Source organism: Macrobrachium nipponense, chromosome 36, assembly GCF_015104395.2.
Source record: "Macrobrachium nipponense isolate FS-2020 chromosome 36, ASM1510439v2, whole genome shotgun sequence".
Lineage (NCBI taxonomy): Eukaryota > Metazoa > Arthropoda > Malacostraca > Decapoda > Palaemonidae > Macrobrachium > Macrobrachium nipponense.
In genome coordinates, this window is record NC_087220.1 from 51,844,198 (window position 1) to 51,865,108 (window position 20,911).

The window sequence follows — 20,911 nt, forward strand, 5'->3', positions numbered from 1 at the left end:
TTGCAAACAAAGAACTCCCGAGAGAGAGAGAGAGAGAGAGAGAGAGAGAGAGAGAGAGAGAGAGAGAGTTCCACCTTGAATTTATGAAATCAGCAAATGATCACCTGTATTTATGAGCGAGTCCTCCGTCCGTCCTTTTGTTACAGATATCAATCGTATTGGGCCCAAAGTCAATGATCTGCTTTCTCTACTTATCTCATGAGCCATCTGTTTTGTTGCCTCAATCTATACACCTGCCTGTCCATCTGCGTATCTGTTTACCTGTCTACCCCGGGAACAACGGCCGCCTGTCAATATCATTCGATTTGATGTTCATTTCGCGCGCTGTACAAAAGCAATATACGCACTCGGGCTCTGCACAACGCTAGGGGGCGCATACTCCTATGATATCGTATTTAATGAATTCATGTATTTTTCAAATGTATTTGTTTTTTTATCTAACTCCCTCCTCGTATTCCAAAGATTATATTTCTCCTGAGACACATTTTTATTTTTGAATTTATTAAACCTATATTTGATTTGGATTATATCATGCATTCTTTTCGTCTATCAAGTTTTGTTTTAGACATTTTACTAGGGACATTTTTCTTCAAATTTCTTTATTCACATTTTCCCTTTGGTCTTCAACAAGCTTTCATTACATTTTAATGTAACTCAAATTATCTCAGATTTTATTACATATAATAAACTATGGCTCAAAAATGTTTTCTTAACGAATATTCTAAGTACTCCTAACACGTTTTGAATTCTTTCATTATTAGGAATTTAAACTACTTTTTCCTAACGTGCAATACCTGTATACATCTCTCTCTCTCTCTCTCTCTCTCTCTCTCTCTCTCTCTCTCTCTCTCTCTCTCTCTCTCACATATATAATATATATATATATATATATATATATATATATATATATATATATATATATATATATATATATATCCAGGGGCCTCGTGATAAACTGGTTTTACACGTTTCTCTCCTCCTCGAGTTTTCCCTCCCTCTCCCCCTCCTCTCCCCTCACCACCAACCCCCTCTTCATCTTCACTATTTATGGAAAAAGATAATGTAAGAAGCTATTTTCCTAGCAATTAAGGCCGTTTTTCTGGAAATTACGGCCAATCTTCGCGTAATTATCTGCATCTCTCTCTCTCTCCTTCTCCCTTCTCATCTCTTCCTCTCTCTCTATTTCCTTTCGAGTTCACTTTAGCCTCTTATATTCTATTGTGCATCTTTATATGTATTTCCTCTCTCTCTCTCTCTCTCCAAATTCACTTTTACCTCTTCTGCTATAAATTACTTACGTATCTTTTTTCATCTATATGTTAGGTTATTCTCTCTCTCTCTCTCTCTCTCTCTCTCTCTCTCTCTCTCTCTCTCAATTACACACGTTAAACTGTTCCCGTGATTTTTCTATTCTCCTTTCTACAAATCACTCAAGTCTCTGCCTGTCTGTCTGTCTGTCATTCTATTCACATCATTCACACCTTTCCCCTTTCACTTCTTCCACTTTTAACTACCAATGCTTCAACCTTTTTCCTTCCATTTCTTGCCCATTTCCCTTGCGTTTATCGTCATTTTTACTTTCTCCTCCATACACGTTTTTACAATTCCCCGTATATCTCGTCTTTCTTTGTTTAATTGAGTTTCCAATTCTTTCTTTCGCCTGTATCCAATTTCTTCTTTATTCTGTAATTCTATCAGTTTTATCATATATTTTCCTTTTCCCCTTTTCAATAGTGTTTTTGTGAGGGCAAGAGACTAGTGCTTTATGTATATATATATATATATATATATATATATATATATATATATATACTATATATATATATATATATATATATATATGGGATAATTATTCGTATGAACTCCTGCTTTACGCTTTTCCTTACTTGACAACTTTCTTCAACTCGTGTCCACTGCATCTCTATCTCTATCTCTTTGAATTTTCCCTTATCTTCTTGTCTCTCCACCCATTATTCATCTCTCTCCATTACACATTCCAATTTTCATTTCTCCTTTTCTGTCTGCTCTCACGTCCTCCTTTCCTACTCCACCCACTCCTTTCTTTTCCTCAATCGCAGGTTCTTTCTTCTCTTCACAATCTTGTGCCGCCCCCTGTCATCTCGACCTTCCTCCCCCCCACCCCCCCATTTTCCCCAACCCAAAGCGCACCCCCCACACCCCCCCCCCTCAGGGCAGGAGTCCCATGCGGTGTTGCAAAGGAGTCGTGATATCACCTCTTTATACATGAGTGAACATCGTTCTGTCCCAACACTGTCGCTAGATTATGCTTCCTTCAGTCGCTCCTTGCCTCTTTAACAGCTCTCTCTCTCTCTCTCTCTCTCTCTCTCTCTCTCTCGCTCTCTTCTCTCACACACACACACACACACTCATACGTTACTAAGCATCAAGGTATTATATTCCTCAGTCTCTCTCTCTCTCTCTCATACACACACACACACAAACACATATATACATTCACTCACTCAAATACGTTACTAAGCATGAAGAGTATTAGTATATTCCTCAGTCAAATCCCTTCCTCTCTCTCTCTCTCTCTCTCTCTCTCTCTCTCTCTCTCTCTCTCTCTCTCTCATGTTCCTAAAACAAACTTGATTTAAAGTACAGACATTTTCGCCGAGTCAGATCAATCAATCAAATGTCGGATTCATTTCAGATCTCACGGAGAAACTTCCCGAAGACATTATGGAGGAAAGTCCCTACTACTAGGCTCCCTTTCATAAAAAAAAAAAGGTTTGTAGGGGGGGGGGGGCGTGGAAAGATTACACAATACATAAAAAACAAAATAAAGTCTACGAAGAAGAAATCCCGCCTTATCTCTTCCAACAACAATCTACTTTCCTTTTTTTTTGGTCACCTACAAATTCCTCTCTTTCACGGCATCTTTAAGTTAAGGCCAAAAAAAAAGAAAAAAAAAAAAAAAAAAAGAGGGAGAGAGAGAGAGAAAAAAAGACACTAATTTGAATCCCTTACTACTACCCCCCCCCCCCCCCTTCTTCACATCTCCCCCTAAACCATTTCTTCCCTTGTTACTGCCCCGATGCGATGAACAGCGTTTGTAGCCTTACCTTCCCCCTCCCCCTCACTCTCCCTCTCTCTCTCTCTCCCCTCCCTCTCCCCCCCAAAACACAACCCCCCATTTTTCTCAACGCCCTTTCGCCAGGTCACAATAAAAACATTATCAGCCACCAACCGACGATAAGCCTTATCTTGCCCCAAGCTGGGACGCCTGGCCCATTACACCACAATATTCGCTAAATTTACTCAACCTTAAAGAAAATATTTGCATCCAACCTACTCCTACTCCTCCTCCTCCTCCTCCTCCTCACACCAAGGCGTTAGGAATGGAAAAGAAGGAGGACAGAGAGAACAAGTAGAAGAAGAGGAAGATTCATTCTCTCTCTCTCTCTCTCTCTCTCTCTCTCTCTCTCTCTCTCTCTCTGTGACTTTTTTTCTGCAGACTCTAAGCTTCACCTGATATCTGCTCACCTCTCTGAATAATTATCTCCTGTCCTGTAGGAATAGGAGAAGGGTTTATTCAGCGCGGTCTTTTCATTTCTACTAGACGATTATTCATTTATCATTCATTTCTATCGCGATTACTTCTTTCTGTGATTTGCGTTTTAATGTCGTCTCTCTCTCTCTCTCTCTCTCTCTCTCTCTCTCTCTCTCTCTCTCTCTCTCTCTCTCTCTCTCTCTCTCCTTTCCTACTTTCTTGAAAGTACAGAGGAGAAGCATCCCTTCATCCATACACAAAACTCTTTAAATTTCAAAGTAATGATTAAATAAATACCTTTCTCTCTCCTCCCCTCCCTCGGATCCAAATACTCAAAATCAAATCCTCTCTCTCTCTCTCTGCTCTCCTCACTTCTCTCTCTCTCTCTCTCTCTCTCTCTCTCTCTCTCTCTCTCCTTAATTCTACATTCACCAAAAGTTTTTCTCCTTCTTATCATATATTTTTAAAAATTCTCCACCATCTCTCCATCCTCCACCAACATCCACACACCCTCACATCCCCCAGCCTCTCTCTCTCTCTCTCTCTCTCTCTCCATACATGATCGAACTACTATTATTTCAAGAGATAAAGCATCAGCTGATATATCACCCGGCGCTGAATGTATAAACGACTGAACCACGGGTTTTAACATCATTAATATTCTCCGCCGATTGAAATCGAAGGGTTGAGGGATTGAAGGAAAAGAGATAGACAGGAGGAGGAGGAGGAGGAGGAGGAGGAGGATGAGGAGGAGGTTGCGGGAGACGCAAGATGATAAAAACGGATGGATAGATGGGAATGGATGATAGATGGAGTAGGAGATGAGATAAGAATTTATAAATAACGATGGCTTGATACTGTGAGAGTTAGCTGCGCAGTGGAGAATAAATAAATAAATAAATATGTAACAAGTCAATAAATAATTAAGTTAATATACATACATACATACATACTACATACATACACATACATACAACATACACACACATATATATATATATATATATATATATATATATATTATATATATATATATATATATAATATATATAATATATCAGCTCTGTGTTCTATTATATTTTCCTATGTTTTTAGGCAGCAAATAATTTGGCGTTTTGATATATTTGAAAATATTTCCTTGCAAGCATATTTTTATTTATATCATTTTGAACGTGATGTGCTATTTCATCATTTCAACTTATTATTGTAGCCATTGAATTTGACGTGAATATTATCAATACAAAGATTCTTACAAGGGTAAATTTTCTAAAAATACAAAAAGCGAAACTATTTTCCACCTAAAAATACCGAAACAATAAGCAAATATACCAAAATAGAAAGATGGTTTTAAGGAATTCAAAATACAGTACGGAACACCAGCTTTTAGCAAATAACTATCCGAAAAAAAAGAAAAGAGAGAGAGAGAGAGAGAGAGATTAAAAAAAAGGGTGATTTACAAACGTCGACTAACAATAATTCGCGCCAGGGTCGAAATCGAGATGTCGATAGGGTTTCCGGAATACGTAATTGCGATTCCGATATGCATAACCTTATAAATAATGGCTAATGGCCATTACCATTACCAATCAACTTAAAAACCTAGTTCGTCATAATTCCCGAAATTATATTTGCCAGCAGTCCGTACCCCCTCTCTCCCCCCATCCCCCTCTTATAACACCCCCCCACTCCCCATTAGCTAAGGACATCCCCCTGCCCACCCACCACTGACACCACCACCCTTTCCACTTACTCCTGACACCCCTCCCCACTTATCCCTGACACTACCCTCAACTCCCCATTTGCCCCTGACACCAACCTTCCTACTTATTCCTGACACACCCTCCCTACTTACCGGTGACACCCCCTCCCTACCCACCCCTGTTATCCCCTACCTAGAAACTCTAAACCTCATCCCCCCCATACCACTGCCAGTGCCCCCCCCCCCGCCCCCACCCCGAGTAAGGAAAAAACGAAGTAAAAAAAAATATTAAAAAAATTGTCGAAACCGATGACCTGTCCCTACCCACTAAAAAAAAAAAAAAAAAAAAAAAAAAAATTCATCGTGATGTTATCACAACAGACAAAGCCAGATCCACCGACGGTTAACCAAATAGGGCCACTTAAACAGTCACATCAGCCGGCACCTCAGTTAACATAATTACGTACCAAAAAGCAAAGTGGGAGAGCGAGCGAGAAAAAGAGCATTTAAATTTAGCGGCTAACATTATTTCCCGTCAAACTGATTTGGCCATATCGTTATAAGTCAATCAACTGCCGAGTTCATTTGGCGGTGAACTGCCAGCGACAGAGATGGTTCTCTCTCTCTCTCTCTCTCTCTCTCTCTCTCTCTCTCTCTCTCTCTCTCTCTCTCTCTCTTAGCATGAGGAGAACTTGGGAAAATATAGAAGGGAGGAATATAATGTAGTTGTAAAAACAATAAAGGAAAGTTTAACTTCAGTCGTAAATATACCAAAAGAAATATTGATAAATAAGAAAAAAAAAAATAAAATAAAAATAAAAAATTTAAAAAAACAACAAAGAAGATACTTGAGTGAATAATATTCACAATCGATAAGGGGGTGTTAATTAAAACACAGACAGAAAAATATCACAGACTGCGAAGAGATGAGACATAAAATACGGGAAAAATGAGAGCAACAGATAACCCCATACATAATTAAAATAAAAAATCAAATACAAATGAAGTATTAAAGCATCCAGCGGGGTATGACCACATGAATTAACTGAAATGCTGAACAGAAATATCAACAATGAAAGAAGGTCACCAAATGCCTTTATATGGATACTGATTTTTCACTGAATTTAAAACAATATTCACAACCTTGCAGTTAAAAATGACCGGGACCAAGTGTTTTGTATCAATGATAATGATCAAAATAGCAATATAAAACTAGCAAGAACTTTTGCTAGTTAAGGAAGTTTACGATGGATTAGAAGAAACGTGTACATATTACCATTGCGTATTAACTTTCTCCAGATCGAGCGAATATTAGAGATGTTGCAATTTGGGAAAAGATTTTAAAATCTTTGGAGACAATTTACCTTGGCTCTCACTGACCTGACTTGAAGATTTATTCGAATAGTAAAATAGTTTGAAATTACACAAGAAGGACTCATCAAACTTCAAGTTAAGAAAACTGTCTGACATCATCACCCACAAGGAAAGCGACACAAGAGACTAAGATATAAATTAAAGAGAAACTTAAAAAAAATAGTAATAATATATAAATAAATAAATAAATAAAAATAGTCAATTTTAGATTCCCATCCGAGTGAGAATGTCTGTCGTTCTCCACCACCCCCGCAAAAAAAAAGGGGGAAATAAAAAGAGAGAAGAGTAATAAAAATCTATTTCTATAAACGTTTCAAAAGTCGTGATATCAAAAAAGAGCCACTGAAGAATGTAAAAAAATGCAAAGCTGCAATAACACACTGCAAAAGTATGTAAAACCTTTCCCCTCTCCATATGGAAATAATGGCTACGCCGATATCGCCCAGCATCGCTCCGCGGCGTAGCCCGCAAAAAGTGAGATAGATAAATAAATAAATAAAAAAAGGTGTGAAATAAAAAAAAGAAAACAATAAAACTAATAAAAAATATAGTATCCAATCGAAACCACTCAAAAAAGGGGTGGGAAACTCACGAAAAATTGCGGGAAAAATGTTGGAAGGAGAAAAAAAGCAACGTTTAAACAATTCTCAAAAAAAAAAGGGCAAAACACCTAGACGAAAAATAACAAGAACTAAAAAAAAGAAATTAACGAACCTTTTAAAATAAAATAGTAAAAAATTAAATGACTTAAAAAAAAGAAGAAAAAAGATAAAGGAAAACCCGAAGGAAGGACAGCACAGCAAACGCGAAGCAATAGCTTGGTAATCATAACAATCGCTGGAAGTGCAGCGCTGCGAGCCATTTCGAAAAGCAATGCGAATGCACACGCACACGTACGAGACTGTCAATCACTCGCCGCGACAGATATTTCACTTGTAAATACGAGTGCACATTCTTTCTAACATATTGGATGCGGACGCCTGCATCATTCCTACTCTCCCCCCATCCCCCTACCCTTTACCCATTCACAACCCCCTTCCCTCCCACCACCCAACCTTTGGATATTCATTAAAATATTTTTTATTCTTTATTTTTTTATTTATTTTTTTTATAGCCCATCCGGTCGAAGCCGAGTCCCACTCTGGAATGGTTCCGTGTCTTGGAGGCTTCTGAGAATTGGGCCTTTTAGAAGAAAGGTAATGCCTGGTGAGGGCCTCTGTACTCTAACAAACCACCAGATACAATGGCCGAAACAACAGCTACTTAATATATATAGCTACAAGTTCAGGTCGAATTGCAGACAGGATACAAGTGATAAAATCACATTAATTTAATTTTACGGACAGGAGGAGTTCGCTAATTCGTAACAAAATTTATGGGATAATTTAAACATGAAACCAAAGTCAATTTAATGCTGAAACTTATAAAAACGAACGAAAAAAATTTCCTATACTTAGAGCATATCCGATTCGGCAAATTTTCAGAGCTAGCAACTGAGCAAAAAGTATAAAAGTAATTCTTAGAACTTTATCTCAAAAACCAATAACTGTAAACTCAATAACTCATCTTTATACTGCTCTCTTTTCTATAAGCATCTTTTCTATATATATATATATATATATATATATATATATATATATATATATATATATATATATATATATTGAATTCAGTTATATTGGATAACAATCACTTGAATTTTTCGGTCAACCATTAGTACCTGTTAGAATTACAAGTAAGTGAATATTCGAAGTCAAAATACCTACTTACGAGAGGGAATAAAGAAAAATTATTTTTATTAATCGGTCGGTAACGCATTAATCAATACGATGTGAAGCCCCAATATCTCCTTTATTCTCTATAGATTTGTTTATATTCAATAATTGTATGAATTAATATGAAAATTATCATAAGCATAAATACCGCCTCAATCATTTTCGTATCCAAAATACATTCAAAACTGCATGACAAAATCATAAATTTTCAAAAATATCTGAGTTTCCTGAATACGACTAATACACTCACACCCACACCACAGAGAGAGAGAGAGAGAGAGAGAGAGAGAGAGAGAGAGAGAGAGAGAGAGCAAATGGTCTAAAATTTTGTCACCTTATATAAAGGTTATTGTCGAGAACAGCGTCATCGCTCAACCTGTTACAGCTCCTCCTCCTATGCCATCTGCCTCTCCTCCTCATTTTGCTCCCTCCACACGGCCTCTCTCTCTCTCTCTCTCTCTCTCTCTCTCTCTCTCTCTCTCTCCTCCGCACGTCTCTCTATAAGGAATAAAACTACCAGAAATAATTCATTCGCTCGTTGCTGTCACTCGTGATTTTCAATCTGGCGCCAAATATGTTTCGTGTGAATTTTGGCGCGCAAATGAAGGCACTTAGCGCGCGCGGCTCGTCAGCTGACGGAACACGGCGACGCGGGAATAGCGCTAATGTCGGTCTCCCCGCCAGAAAGTAATCATCCTCGACCTCACCAGCAGGAGGAGTAGGAGGAGGAGGAGGAGGAGGGGACAGCAGGAAAACATCAGCGGCAGCAGGAGAGCAGATGAGGCTGATGGCAGCAGAGGCAGAGGCAGAGGCAGCAGCATCAGCAGATAAGGGAAGAGGTAGCAGAGGAACGGAAATAGTACTAATGTCACTTCCATGCCAGAAAATAATCACTCTCACACACACACACACATACACACACACACCTCTAGCTCTCTCTCACCCCCGCCCCCCCCCCTCTCTCTCTCTCTCTCCTATCCAACTCCCGGCGTCCTTTCCAGACCCCTAACCGCCAACCCCCTCCCCCCCAACATCATCAGCCCTTAGCGACTGGGGTGAGAACTCCGTTGAAGGGGGAGAATGAGAGAAACGAAGAGGGGAGAGGAGAGAAAGACGTGGGATGGGGCAAAAGGAACAGTGAAAAGACGACATAATTGATGCTAAAAATACGTAAAATTCAGGAAGGCGTCAATTAGAAGGATTGATTTATGGTTACTAAAACTGGCGTCACAATAAGGACAAGGAAAAATCAGAATAAAAAAACTTATTAAAAAGAATTTGGAAACGAAGGGAAAATCCGTCGATACTAAAGCATTACAACAATTTCGAGAAATCTGAAGATAACGAGAAATCTTAGAAAAAGAAGAGAAAAAAAAGGACAAAACAAATCAGGACAATAACATAACTCTTCGAAGCGAGAAGAATAGATTTATACTCTGATGATAAATTAACAAAGCGAGAGGTTAATAACAAAGAAGGATAAATTACAAGAGGAAATATATAGCGATTTACTAATTGAATATAAAAAATATCCTTCATACGGGAAATATATATATTATATATATATATATATATATAATATATATATATATATATATATAATTTATATAAAATGTTCTTTATAAAAAACAAGATATATATACCTATAAACATAAAATATGAATAATATAATTATTCTTATACAGGCTATTAAAATGACCTAAGTAACAGAAAACCAGAACACAGAAGAGAACAATTACAGAACAGGACGAAGAACTCTGAAGTGTACAAACTCTCTCTCTCTCTCTCTCTCTCTCTCTCTCTCTCTCTCCCCGCGGGAACACCACAAGGTAGTCAATCTATGGTGGGAACCCATTAGGTTATATATTGCCTTACTTCGGCCTTCTATTAAGGGGAATGGCTTTGATGGCAATCAGTGGAAATAACACCAGAAGTCATTAAATATTCTTGCTTCTTCTTCTTCTTCTTCTTGTTTCTCGTACATGAGGATTATGGGATTAGCCTGGATTTGGGAGACACATGAAAACTAAGGAATTGAGGCACGTGCAAACTAAGGAATTTGGAGACATGAAAACTAAGGAATTTGGAGACATGAAAACTAAGGAATTTGGAGACATGAAAACTAAGGAATTTGGAGACATGAAAACTAAGGAATTTGGAGATATGAAAACTAAGGAATGGGAGACATGAAAAATAAGAAATTGGAGACATGAAAATAAGGAATTTGGAGATAAAAATGGAATAAGGGATTTAGAAAAAACTAAGGAATTTGACATGAAAAACTAAGGAATTTTTGGGACATGACAGTGGGAGATATGAAAACTAAGGAATTTGGAGGACATGAAAACTAAGATGAGAAGACTAAGGAATTTAAAATATGACAACTGAAGAAAATTTGACTAAAAACATTTGAGCATGAAAACTAAGAATTTGAGATAATGAAAAATCAAGGAATTGGGAGACACGTGAAAACTAAGGAATTTGGAGACAGGAAAACTAACGAATGCGACACATGAAAACCAAGGAATTGGTAGACACAGGAAAACTAAGGAATTGGGAAACACGTGAAAACTAAGGAAATGGGAGACACGAAAACTAAAGCATTCGGTGTGACCGGGATATGGAGAGAGAACTTGATAGATAAAGGAACGGTAAAAGAAAGTTGTCGTCAGGGGTTTAGGGAATAGTCTTGTGTAAATGAAGTACGATGTCGTCACGTAACATCGTAAATTAAAAAAATTGCATGAACACGTAGTTTCGTAAATAAAAAAAGTGAAAAAAACATGACCACATAACTTTGTAAAAAAGAAAAACGTATTACATAAGTTCGTAGAAAAGAATTTCGTAATTACGTAAATAAAAAAATACATGAAAATCGTACAACCATAATAAGGCACATTACATTATCTGTAAAATGCAATTTATACGTAAGAAGCAACTTCCATAAGTATAATTATTCACACACACGCACACACATATATATATATATAATCTATATATATATAATATATATATATTCTCTATATATTTATATATATATATATATATATAATATATATGAATATATATATATATATATATATATATATATATATATATATATAGAGAGAAGAGAGAGAGAGAGAGAGAGAGAGAGAGAGAGAAAAACAACAAAATTAAAAATCAGAAGTCGCAGTTAATTGACAAAAAACCTAAACACAAACCAACAAGAAAAACTTTGAAATTTAACATAGAAAAAGATGAGAAAAACCCAGCAAAAAACATCACACAAACACACAAAAAACCAAAGAAAAAAAATAAGAGGAGAAAAACCCAAGCGAGTGAGATAAACCATATCGAAATGACAACATTCCACGGTTTTGTTTGTTCGATAGGCCAGGAGATGGAATATGGGAGGAGGGGGAAGGAGGGAGGGGGGATAGGGGTTGGACAAAAATGGAAAGGGGAGGGGAGGGGAGAGGGAGGTTTGAAGCGAAGGGCTACTCCACTCCATTTTCGGCTTAATTTGCATAGAGACACGGATAGGTCGAGAGAGAGAGAGAGAGAATTATGTAGGGAGCTTCAGAAGTACTGTGAGAACACAGACATGAATGCAAAGATGATTTAACGAGAAAGAGCAAATACTTTACCGAGAACAAAGAACGATAAAAACGGAGAGAGAGAGACGAGAGAAGAAAAAAAGGGACAACCGGAGAGAGAGAGAGAGAGAGATATCTGCAAATCACACATGGAACTTCACACTAAATAAACTATCCGTACGCGAACTTATCCATAAAATTGAAGAGACATTTACGACAAAAAAAAAAAACCTAAACTTTCTAAAAAAAAAAAAAAGGGAGAAAGCGACACGCGGAGAAAGCCCTCATTCTTATTCCTATTCTCCTTACTCTTCTTCTTCTTCTTCTCCGTACACGTGAAAGATGGATGGCCGGTCCTCGGCTTTCCAGATATTCATATGGGAATCTTAACCACATGGTACCATCTTAGGAACACCCCCACCCCCTCCTATCTCCAAGGAGAGATGGGGGAGTGGGAGGGGGAAGGGTAGATGGAAAGGAATGCCTTTTTGGAGGGGTAAGGAGGGAGGCTTAAAAAAAAAGCCTGTCGAAGGACATATATATATTTTTTTATGGAGTAGTCCATCTTATTTTTGTTTGTGTGCGTGTGTTTTTTTTATGTGTCGATTTTTACTGCATTCCAGCTTGAAGGATATAAATGTCATTACTATGTACTTACATTCTTGCTCAAATTTACATAGATAAATCAAACAACAAAATAAATAACTGCATTATTCCTTTTCTTCTGTATTCAAATATCAACCTCTTTCTCAACACCATTATGACAATATTTGATGAAAGTAATTCTCAAGAATATTCCTAAATATTCATTTTAATTTACCTCCAAGTCACATCGCCTATAAAATTCTCCTTTGCTACGGATGAACACTAATTACTCAGGTAGCTTTCGCACCTCACTGTGACTCACTGCCCCGTGCACCATACACCCCCCCCCCCCCCCCCCCCTTGTCAGGTATGTTGTAAGCTACGTTCATATAACAGCAATCCTAAGACACAACACACCAGTCTTTCGCTATCAACCCTCTGGGCATTTTTTTCAATTCTTTCCTGAACCACTTATCCTAAATTGCTTCTTTTCCTCTATCCCTCTCATCAATATCCTTCCCCTTCCTCCTCACACCTTTCCATCCTCCTCTCCCTCTACTCCTCCTCCTCCTCCTCCTACTCCATCTTCCTCATCCGGAGATTTCTCGATATTCTCTTAAAATTAATATGCTAATTTGAATTTTAATACAGTGTTGCTCCACGGTTTAAAGCCCCATCTGGCTCGCCGATCGGGTCCTTGTGGGATGAGATTCACCCCCAAACCTACCCCCCTCCCCTTTAGTGGGGGGTGGGGGTGAATGCCCCTTTTCGGGGAGAGGGGAGGCGCTTGGTTGGCGATATTAAAATCGAACGAGACGAAGATGACGATCGTGAGATTAGGAAAATTTAGGATGACTTCGACAGGGGAAAAAAATATAAATAAATAAAAAATAAATAGATAAAATGAAATGGAAATAAGGTAAATGAAAAAGATGATGACGAAGGACAAAAAAAACTCATCACAATAAGAAGTGATGATGATGATGGCGAAGATTTTGCGTTTGTTGTTGTTTTAGTTTAAGCTGGCCTTATGCCAGCACAAGCTCTTGCTCTTGAGAAGCCCGTAAATTAAGATGACTTTTGGAAAACATGGAACGTAATAAAGAAATGCATAAGAAAAATGGAGATAATGGGAAACAAAACAATTCAAAGAAACGACGATGAAGGTGATAAATGATAATCATTATGCGACTACGAGAAGTGATACAGCAAAGGTAAACAAATAGATTAAATAAGAGAGAGCAGAAGAAGGAAAAAGAAATCTCATACATGGGAAATGATATTTCCCACTGTGATGCTTATAACCGATGTGCTACTGATGAAGCTAGTGTTTTATAATGACGAAAGTCTAGAGAAAGACGCATGAACTGGAACTAGCCGATCAGTAAAGAAGAGAAGCAGTTATTATTGAATATTTAAAAAAAGATAATCAACGAAAAATCTGAAGCCTTACAGACTTGGCCTGATGGATTCATATCTGAAACCGGAAGTAAAAACAGGAACTAGAGGTTGGACAACTAACATAAAACAGGAAGTGAACAAAGTTAAAGAAATCGAGTCAGCAAGCAATCGCCTGACTTTCAAACTAAGCATATAAAAAAAATGATTTTCGATTATCAACAGGCAAAAAATCATCACAAAAAATAAAAGAATAACGCACGCACCAAATTGGACAACAACTGTTACACTCTAGCAAACTGACGAGGGCGATAAACCGTCAATGCAAATAACGTTTAAGAGAATATCATCAATACTTTAAAAAGCAAAGTATTCTCTGCCTGGTCATGTCTTCTGAATAAGTTAGAACGTAACAGGTTACGATGAATCCGCAGTGAACGGAAGCGAGACATTGTAGCTCCTGATACACTGGGAATCTCGAGTTTATCGTCGGCCATAACGTTTAGAAATTGGACGGGAATGGTAAACACCGGGAATTATTCAGTGGTTTGTGAAATATGCAGTTGGTTTTATAAGAAGGACAATTCAGCTGAAGAGAAAATTGACTTGGTATTTTATACATTCGAGAGTACTGCCCTCTCTCTCTCTCTCTCTCTCTCTCTCTCTCTCTCTCTCTCTCTCTCTCTCTCTCTCTCCATGCATAACCTTTTGTTTAGCTCAAATGCCCTAATTCTGCACACCAGAATTAGCCTACACTTTTCTAAAAGTTAACATTGTTGCTGTTTTAAAGGAGAATGGGGGTCTACGACCTCCCGCCCCCCCCTCCCCCTTTTCCAAGCCATTTCCAGCCTTCCTTTATTTGATTATGTGTCTCCTCCGTGATCCCTTCCACCCACTTCCACATTAAAGAAAGAAAGAGAAAAAAGGAAATAAGAAACTTCCAGTTTGTTGAGGAAGGGTTGGGGGGGGGGGGGGCGGGGGGGGGGGGGGGGACGGGGAGGGAGAGTTTGGAGTTATCCTGGCCCCCTTACCCTATAAAGTTCACCCCCTTCCGGCCCGCCCCCCCCAACCCCCAAACCCCGCCACCTCCAAAACATCCCAAGTTCTTCCAGTATGTCGAGGAGATATTAAAATCACGGTTGGCGTCTAGTCGAGGGACGCCACAACAGCAGCTAGAAGAGAGACTCTTCTAATATCAACCTATCTTGTTTTTAATATGCCCGAGAACACACTCCTCCGGCGGGAGGGACCTATGTCCTCCTCCCCCTCCTCCTCCTCCTCCTCTTCCCGTCGAAGCCGCCGCTGCCGCCGAAGACGACGACCTGACCACCAACGACATTCCGACCCTTACGATGCAGGGGAGCAAAGACGAAGGTTCCCCAGGAGAAGGACAAGGGGGCAGGGGAGGGACTGATCCTTCCCCCCTTCCTTCTTCCCCTTCTCTCCCTCCCCCGGCTCCCCCAAAAACCCCAAGACATCCGCTAGTCGGCCCCATGTCCGATATTCGTGATCCGGGGAAAATAAATAAACTTGGGATCGGCGTCGCAGGGCTTCGTCGAAGGAGGTGGAGTTTTATTAAGCATACCTTACCTTCCTATAACACTACCCCCCCTCCCCCCGACCAAACATCCTCCCACCAACCCTCACCCCAATCCCCATCGCACTGCTGCTACAGCCCTCAACTACCCACGTACCTGCCTACCTACCTACCTCATTCCTTCTCTCTCTTCTCATCTCTCTCTCTCTCTCTCTCTCTCTCTCTCTCTCTGTCTCTCTATCTCTTCTTATTTTTCTTAGTCTCCAGACGTGTGTCCTGGCAAGGCCCTTTTCTTCCCAGCCTACTCCAAGGGCCTAAGGTCCATCTCCGAGTAATACCCTCAAACGACGCTACTTCATCCCAGCAGTAAATCTAAAGGAGGCGTTTCGTAATTGAAGGGAATTCACTTGCAAGAGTTTTTGGGGGGAAGGTCTCGAGACTTTAGCAAAATCAAAATATGTCCTTTAATTACTGGTGGCATTATTTCAACATTGTTAATAAACGCTTTCTCTCTCTCTCTCTCTCTCTCTCTCTCTCTCTCTCTCTCTCTCTCTCTCTATATATATATATATATATATATATATATATATATATATATATATATATATATATATATATATATATACAGATACATGCAATCAAATGTATATATATATACATATATATGCAGATATGTGTATATATAATATATAAATCAAATATCTATATAAAATGTAAATCTATTATGAGGAAAAGAACAAAAAAATAATATAATGGCGTACACAAGATCTGAAAAGTAACAACAACAGATATAGTAAGCAAGCTCCTCAAAACGAGTTTGCCTATAATTAAATTTCAAAGCTCAACTTTGGGTTCCATGATGACTAATTACGTGTCCCATTCGTACTTACGTTATTCAACCTTTATTACCGCAATAAAGAGGAAATACGCGTAAATACTGAATGAATGAAATCCCTTTTGAGGACTTTCAAACTACGGAGAATATTGCAATTTGGAGAACTCGCTCAAAACACTAATAAATAACTAATTTCAGTTACCATTAACTAAATAAAATACACGACCTCAAAAGCAGTAATACAAAAGACACAAAAGATACATCTATGACGATCGATGTAATGTAATAATATGTATCTGATTATGAATACATAGCGCCAAGTTGGCGTACGTAATTATAAGCGCCAACAGATCTGTCGAATGAAACATTCTGAAAAAATCATGATAAGCGCTGTCATGAAGATAACATATTTAACAACGAACTAGAAGTACAAGTTTGCGTGCATAATTATGAGCGAGAAGAGACCACTCGACTGAAAAACATCCAAAAGAAACTTTAGTAAAAGCGTAATGAGGAATAGTATTTAAGAATGAATCCAGAGTACAGGTCTGCGATCAGAACTGACGAATGAGTCTCTTTAAAAAAATTATAATAAATTTCTGATGAAGGCTTCTAAAGAGAGGACAGACAATTCTAGTCACACTCTTAGAGACGATTCGTACGTCATGCGAGATCTTAATAATTAACGGAGAGGCAAAATTTCTTCATTACAGCTGGAATGAAAACTGTCATCGATAGTTCACGTTTTAATTATTGTGTTACTATCAAGGGCGGGTGGGTCACTGATCTAAAATTTTCTCCCCCTCTCTCTCCTTTCTCTCCCTCCCCCCCTCTCTTCCTCTCTCTCTCTCTCTCTCTCTCTCTCTTCTCTCTCTCCTCTCTCTCTCTCTCTCTCTGTTCAGTTTTCTTAGTGGATATTAGCTTGCCTTTTCTTGATAATATTCACACACACACACAAACACACATACAGACACACACGCACATATATATATACATCATATATATATATATATATAATATATATATATATATATATTTATATATATATATATATAATGTACGTATATTTCCTAATTTGGGAATAGCTTCCAAAATAAATCACATAAATTGTGTACACGGAACTGCAACGATACCTGAATCGATGTCTTTTTTGGGACACACACACACGCACACACACACACACACACACACACACACACACACACACACACACACACACACACACATATATATATATATATATATTACTATATATATAAACTGCAAGAGGGTATGAATCAGGTAGGACGGGGGAAAAGGGTATTTTTAAAACCTTATCCTAACACCTTCGACTTTCTTGGTCCCGTAGACCGAGAGGGAACGTACGAAAGGAAAAAAAAAACGAATAAAAGGTCCGGTTAGGTGCGAAGGAGGGGGAGAGGAGGGGAGGAGGGAAGGAAAGAGAGGGAGAGTGAAAGTATAGCGCTGTAGAAAGGGGAGGAATAAAAGGAGAAGAATAAAGAAACGGAGGGAGAAAATAGCCAAGATGGAATAGCAAGTGAGGAGGGGCGACGGTGACGGAAAAGCGAAAAAAGAGAAAAAAAAATTCAGCCTGCCACGAAAAGGGAAGGGAGAGGGTAAGGGGAAGAGAGAGAGAGAGAGAGAGAGAGAGAGAGAGAGAGAGAGAGAGAGAGAGGAAAACATACTCTAGAATAACACGGATACCGAAGTGTAAAATTGGAAAACAATTAAAATCAAAACTGCGAATATAGCGAGAGAGAGAGAGAGAGAGAGAGAGAGAGAGAGAGAGAGAGAGAGAGAGAATCCTACTTCAGAATAACGTGTATATCGAAGTGTAAAATTGGAAAACGATTGAAACAAAAAACCAAAAATATAGCAATGACAAACAGAGAGAGAGAGAGAGAGAGAGAGAGAGAGGAAAAATATACTATGGAAAATTAAAGCAAAATTGCATGCATATATTATATATATATATATATATATATATATATATATATATATATATAGATATATCCATATATATATATAAAATAGATATATATAGATTATATATATTTATATATTGCATCTATCTACCTATATATATATATATATATATATCATATATATTATATATATATATATATATATATAGATATAGAGAGAGAGAGAGCGAGGAGAGAGAGACGAGAGAGAGAGAGAAATGTACTCTACAACATGAACATCGAAGCGTTAAATAAAAATTGTAAAAAAATTAAAAACTACAAACATTCCATTAAAAAAACGTAAAAAAAAAACCGCAAGGAACATCACTTACCAAAAAAAAAAAAAATAAATAAATAAAAGTCAAGATAAAAAGGAAAGATAAATAAATAAAAACATTCTTTTTTCCCCTTTCTGTGGAGATTCCTTCCTCCTCCTCTGGTGCAGCACCAGAAACGTCGGCGTTCAACGTTTTAATGCAACAACGTGACAAAGGGAAATGAACCCACCACCACAAAAATATTCTTATGCTTTTTTTTTCCCTCACCTTTTATTCTCTTTCCCCCTCCTCTAGGGGAGGGGACGGGGGCGGGGAGGGGTCCGCTTATGGGGGGAGAGAATGGGAGAGGGGTGGTACTGGCTTCCCCCCCTCATTCCCTACATTTGATGTCATTATTTATGCCGTTATATGGGGAGGCGAGTCTCTCTCTCTCTCTCTTTCTCTCTCTCTCGTGTTAAAGGACGCAATAAAATGTTGAAAAGGACAGATAAGGAAATATTCCAAAAAGCGAGTTACATAATACGTAAATCTTCAGAAATAAGATACAACGATATAAATTATGAATACATGTACTCGACATGCAAAGCTAGTGCATTAGTAATTAGGACATTTAATAAGAAAAAAAAGTACCTTCAAAAGCTTTTATCGCAGATATTTCTGAATTCCAGTATGCATAAGGTTCAGTTTCAACGCGCATTTAGAGAAAGGTAAAGAAAGTTTTCAGAGAGCAATTACAGAAAGTTAGAGAAAGCAGTATTTTCTGTCCTCAAATAAGACAAACAAAAATACTTTCTACTCTGCTATTTCACTTAATCATTTTTTCTATTCAATATGCTTGACTAATGTAAGATTAATGTTATTCTTTTCGGCTCTTTTCATTCATTCATTTACAGATTAAACTTTCACGTGATATTCAGCTGCATTTTCTGAGCTCAAATAATTATGAGAAACAAAAGTGCTCTCTACTTCGCTCTTCCAATTTATCAATCACTTCAATATGTTTATCTCATTTAAGAATGCTTTCTATTCTTCACGCCTCTTTTCATTCATTCATTTACAGATTAATCTTTCGTGTGATATTCAACTTTCTAATATGGCATCTTTATCTTCATCCCCTTTTTCATCCATCCCCACAATTCCCATCAAGTAACCTAACCCATTACCACCATTCCCGAAGTCCATTTTCTCCTACCGCCCTCCTTTCTACCTCTCCCTCCTTGCCCCCTACCCTATCCCCCCCCCCCCATCTTTCAGCAGGCATCCTACAAAAGCCGTGTGTCCTCACGCATAAGGATGCATAATATATTTCATGCTTATTGGCAATCGATACTTCAGTTCGGCCGCCGTTCTCTCGATATCACCCGGGAGAGCTGCCTGTGTCATTTGGAGTGTAAAGTTGAGGGGCAAAAATACCCGCCAAGCCTGTGATTACCGGATCCAGGCCCGGAATTCGGTCGGTCGGGGGTGATTGAGGAAAGATGGACCTTCCCCGGTAACCTTCCAGGAATGGCCCATTACCGTTCCGGAACGGATTTTCTGGAATTGCACCACCACTGACTGACTGGGACGTTAGTTTGGATGAAGGACAAGCCCTTCTGGAAGATACCGATTTGGGGGGAGGGGGTGGGGGGGAGGGGGGGGGGCTGGGGGGGGAGGGGGGCTTTGGACCAAGCGGGGCCGTTCGCGAAATGTTTATTTAGGATGAAAGGTTAAGGAGGGAAGGGGGGTGGGGTGGGGGGTGGGGGGTGAGAGTGGATTAAGGAGGGTAACTTTGAGCACGCTTCGGTCTGGGTTATATCCGGGAGAATTCAACGCGTTTTGGAATCTGGAATCTGGAATCGAAGAAGAATATAAGTACCTTAATCTCCCCAAAAGCATAATCAACTCATTAGTTATATCACAGTCTCTGACTAATATATACAAGAGCTCACATTCACAAAACAGCTATTTACTGTGAATAATAATATCTAAAAACTATTCTTATCTGACAAGCTATACTAATGACGGATAATCTAACATTTCGTTGAATTCTATACGTTAGTAGGGCTTACATATTAATCATATTCCGGCACAAAATTATTCTATAATACACACACACACACACTCATAAATATATATATATATATACCACCTGGACGACTCTAAATAAATTTTTCTCATTCATCTACCTGAAGAGGGAGACAGCAGTCTCTGAAATATAGTATTTTCTCTCTATATTCTGGTGTTTTCATGGGCTCCTTTTATTAGATGGAATTCTGTTGTAACAACATTTTTACCAGTCATTTATATATATATATATATATATATATATATATATATATATATATATATATATATATATAAAATCTCCAGGGGATGTCCATGATACAACGAT

The 20,911-nt window shown here is 38.4% G+C and overlaps 1 protein-coding gene across 2 annotated transcripts in view; it reads right to left on the minus strand.

The window, feature by feature from the left end:
• Positions 1-20,911, minus strand: part of LOC135203654 (kinesin-like protein KIF27) — a 647,339-nt gene that overhangs the window by 225,460 nt on the left and 400,968 nt on the right. The gene's annotated exons all lie outside the window — the stretch shown is intronic.